Consider the following 5,141-nt stretch of genomic DNA (forward strand, 5'->3'; position numbering starts at 1 on the left):
TGCATAGACATCATCAGTATAATTACAGGTTAAAAATACAACTTATTCTTTAGCCTTTCGCTCAAATAGAGGAGCCTTGTAAGTGCAATGTAGTTCACTTACGTTTGATACTGAGCCCCTTTCCTCTGAGGTCTTCAATTTATGGTCCTGTAAACATACAACAAGCCCATAAAACAATTGAATTTATTGATTTTGATTTTGCAGAAAACAACCAAGACTCAAACAAAGGTAATTTTACCTTCCAATGGCTGTGCAAGACTTAATTACAAAATAGCTATGCCTAATATGCATATTTTGTTAAACTAATAATCATGTTTTCCTAGTGCTTTCTGGTGGCTTGTTCTTTGAGGCTGTACCACAATAATTCTTTATCACTGTAGAGAGATTAAAAAAAAAATTTAAAAAAAGACATCTAACGAACAGGCTGTCAACATTTACACTGTAAATCTTTTGGAAAAGGTGTTATGAGTAGAGGAAATGTATTGGCTAAGCAGTAATTTACAGCTTACTGAGGGACTATGAGGCAGTTATACTGGATAAAATGAAATAAATCATGGGAATTATACAACACAGACACAATTTCTTAGGTTTCTTAAGTCAGAAATGTCAGGGTTGTAGTATTGTAGGGTTGTAATATTATGTAGTGCAGTCAAGGGTGTTTCTGTTTCATCACCATGTTGTAGGTTTTGGCTATTTTTATTCTCTTAGCATCTTACAAGGGGTATAACACTGACCCAATAAGGTTGCTGTCTGTCTGTTAGATATCGCCTTGTGGATCCTTGTGCAGACACAAGACACTTTCAGCCGTCCCAGGACAAAGTGCATGTCCAAGCTGATTGACTGTAATATCCTCTCACCTCTACGGTGTCCAGTGGGTGAACCATGTGGAGTCAACAGGGGAGTCTGTGACAAGAGGCCAGTGTCAGAAGTTTTCATCCTTGCCAGACCCAGAAACTGGGAGCCTGTGACACTAACTCTGACTGACTGACTGACTTTTTCCACAATTAACACAGTAGAGCCCCCTAGTGGTGACAACTACACAGGCTTAATGCCTGGTGTAAAAAACAAAACAAAACGTGTACATAGCTTAGAAAATCTGGTTGTAAATGTTCATACACAAGCAAAAAAATCTATATGCCATTGTTGTTTTTCATATTTAAGTAAAACCTCTACTAAATGACTGGCTCATGGTAGCTTCAGTGCAGTGGCTCAGTACAGTAAAAGGGGAGGACAGAACCAGGGGATAACCAGCCTCAACTCTATGATTTATATAATCTCTTATGCTACTTTATCATTAAATTCTCTTTTAAGATTTTTTGAGGCAGGAAGTCAACTGTGTTCATTTTCAATTCCATATTGAGCTAGAAAAAGCTAAATTTTCGGAGGAAAATTTGTGTGTTCCTGCTCAGTTTGAAGCACTTACAGATGTACTAAATTTAATAGAAGAGAAAGTTGAAGTAGGCCTATATGAAGAAGTACTAAATGTAGTAAAGGCCCACACAGACATTGACCAGAGGTAGACAGTATATGCTATCTGAGACTGAATGCAGCAGTAATAGTAGAAGCTGAGGTTCATGAAACTGTGCTGAGTGTGAGTGGTGTGTGCAAGACAACATAGAGAGCAACCCTCTTATTAGAAGCCTAGCCTAATAAGTTCATGTTCATGTTCATTTAATGCTCATTTGTTCACAAGAGCCAGACTATATTTATTTTTTATTAACCAACCTGTAATTTGCTGTTGCCGTGGGCGGTGAAAATGACTCCTCGGCGCTTGTAGGAGGTATTGGAGTGTCTGTTAAGTTAGGTAACACACTCCTGCAGAGGCAGATTCAACAGCTGCAGCAAACAATTACGTTTTAAGAGATGGACATTTTAAAGAAAACACAGTAATGATCAGAAAGAGCAACATCAGTCATGTCATCCTCAGAAATGTCTAGACCTTTTGAAACAATTAGATCTAGAATATGTCCCTTACTGTCTGTGAGGGCTTAAAGATGTTGGTGAACACCGACATCTGCTTGCTTGCACCATGTCTGAAGGTTTTGGGTGAGACTCAATCTGGAATTGCAGCTCTTCTGATTTTTTTTTTTCTTTCTTTTTTTTTTGCAAGGAAAGTCTCTGTACAACCTCCTGTTAGATGAGTTGCGGAAGGCAGGGGTTTGGGTTAGACTCTGAAGTCTGAGGATTAGATAGACACTAGACAGGAGGAGTAAAGGTCGATGGTGCTGCTGCTCTGGAGAAAAAGGTTTAGGGAAGCCCTCATCGTTCAAAGTAATTTTTGGTCTGATCTGATGAGCTGACTGTTGCACAAGTGGCAAGTGGTGGTTCCTTGAGTCTTTTAGAAAATAATTAGCATTTCTGTATACTCCACGATGTCTTCCTTTGCAGATTTCCTGTCCAGAAAAAGATATAGCAGCAGATTTCTAAATTATCAACCACAGATCTGTTAGCCTCATAGTTTGTAAGTTGCCAGCTGCTTCCATTGAAATGAAATTCATGTTACTGCCAGGAAATGTCAGGAAAGCTGCAGGGCCAGTCTCACCTACAGCTGTCAGACACTGAGACGGCCAGCTGGTGTCAGTGTTCACCAGCATCTTTAATACGCACTTGCTGTCTATAAGCAAAGTCTATGAGTGCTTGTAGTTTGTCCCCTGGCCAAAGAGGGGTCATGTTGCCTGCCTTCATGGCTTTAATTGAGTTGTACTGACATTTATAATGAAGACATCTGACCCCAACCGAAGTCAAGTTGGTCACAGACCCACCTCTCAACCCCCCACAGTTTAGCTACAGGACAAAAAGGTCTAATGTGTTGTTTCTTGTGCTGGTCAGATGGCCACTTACATTTGCAGGTTTTCTATAATAACAATTACAAGGAAACATAGATCTGTAATTCCTGCACTCTCTTCAGTTAGACCAATACACCGGGCTGGTGATGTATGCATTACACTGAAATCAGCCTTAAAAATCAGTATTCCCTACAGATGATATATGGAACGATGGAGGGCAGTCAGTATTGGTGGGCAGGGCACATAATGATGAAGACCTGGTTAATGGCTGGCGATAAAAGAAGTTTGGTCCTGCTTTAAAGTCACTGCAAAGCCACTGCATGAGTTTGCCACCAGGCTCTGGGCAATTCTTGATGGATGTGAAAAGAGGTTGCAGCCTCACCAAAGGCACTCGCACTATCCATACAAAAAGCAATTCCACGTGCTTCATGGAGGTATAGAAATACATATAGAAAAATAAAACATTAAGAAAACATGAAAAGTTTAAAGTCAATAAAAGCAGAAAATTTTAAAGACAATAAAAGAAAAGCACAAAGCAAGAAAAGTTTAAAAACGATAAAAGCAGAAATGAGCAACTAGAGCGAGCGAAAAATTACTTTATGATTAGAAGGTAGTAACATGTGTTTTATTAGTAAGCTGCAGCAAACAATTACGTTTTAAGAGATGGACATTTTAAAGAAAACACAGTAATGATCAGAAAGAGCAACATCGGTCATGTCAACCTCAGAAATGTGTAGACCTTTTGAAATAATTAGGTCTAGAATATGTCCCTTACTATCTGTAAGGTCTGTCACATGCTGGGATAGTCCAAAGATATCCAGGATGTTCATTCACACTCCTTTCTTCAAGATCTCAGAGCCAGTTTTCCTTAACAGAATATCAAAATCAGCTTTTGCATTTGTTGTTCAGCAAAGCAACATTATACTGTATGTAGCTCCCATCCGCCAATCTTCTAATCTTCTGGTAAACTTAACCTGCCTTGTGGTATACACCCACCACCTCTAAATGTGTCAATAAATATGAAATACTCTTTCCTCCATGCTCTTGAGTCTGTCTACAGATGTGAAAGGAGAGTAGCCACTAGATGGTGCTAAAGCTCTGTAAAATTGCATAGTGTACCTTTAATGAAATATTCATCACAATGTGCTGTATCCAGAGATGTGATTTAAGATGTTAAGTCTTCCTCTAGACAAACCTGAGATTTCTGAATTTCTCCAATGACTTGCACTGATCATTTGGAAAATTAACATTCCAGTATTCCTAGTATCAAACAAATTTATATCTCTAATATCAAATTAATAACTTGTTGGCTTCTCTAGTTACTCTTGCATCTGGGCCTTGTTAACATAAACAAAACATGCACTGAGGCGGGGTAAGTAGGGCCCATATTTTAGGATATGGAGAGCTGCAGGGCGTCACAGACAGCAATACTGTGCACAGCAGTGCATCAAGCTGTACTGCAAAATGCCAGCACCAGTACATGCATATATGCATTTTTATAAATATATGCATTAATCCTACAAAAATATTACTACAATAGGCTAAATACTAAATGAGCATATGTAAAAAGCACACCTACACCCAGGGGCCACTTTATTAGGTCTACCTGCACAATCTAATATAATCCAACACAACTGTTGAGCCATAAAGTTTCCTTTTCTGATGCCTGTAATGCTCAGGTCTTCTTTTTGTCACAGTAATAGAGGTGTTTATTCACTTCTATGTTTGGCATTGAGCTCATAGTTAGTGCTGCTATTGTACTGAACTGCATTTAACTGAGAGCTGTTTCTACTATTCTGTCTCCCTCGTGTATAATAAATGTGGAGGACAAAAAATTAGAAACACCTCAGTATAATGTAGTCCAGTACAAGACTTCTGAAAACTACAACCTCAGTAATACATAAAATTAAACTGACACATTCTCCACAATGTCAACATAAACATGAACATTATAAACTTTCTTAAAAGGTCGAATTTCTGGCACAGCTGTTTTGTTGAACTGCATTAGACTGTACAGGTGGAGATAATAAAGTGGTCACTGGGTGTTTCTACACCATATATGCACCGGGGCATTGCACTGGTGATTTACTGTAAGCCCAACAGGTATAAAGTATTGCACAGTGAAACAGTTGAATGGGTGTGAAGTTACTTCAGGCTATACGACCCTCCACGGGCCCCTGCATGAGCATGCTCAATTATATTACGGCAAGGCAGCAATAAATAGACCGTGTTGATATTGTCTGGGAGGCGTATCCCGGCAGGCGACGTATCTGTGCCCTTGCCGTCCGGCTGTGGTGTATCCTTGACCGTTTTGGGGAAGGGCAGGGCGCTGGTTTCAGGACCGGCCCCTGCGCT

The sequence above is a fragment of the Myripristis murdjan genome, chromosome 8, assembly GCF_902150065.1.
Source record: "Myripristis murdjan chromosome 8, fMyrMur1.1, whole genome shotgun sequence".
Classification (NCBI taxonomy): domain Eukaryota; kingdom Metazoa; phylum Chordata; class Actinopteri; order Holocentriformes; family Holocentridae; genus Myripristis; species Myripristis murdjan.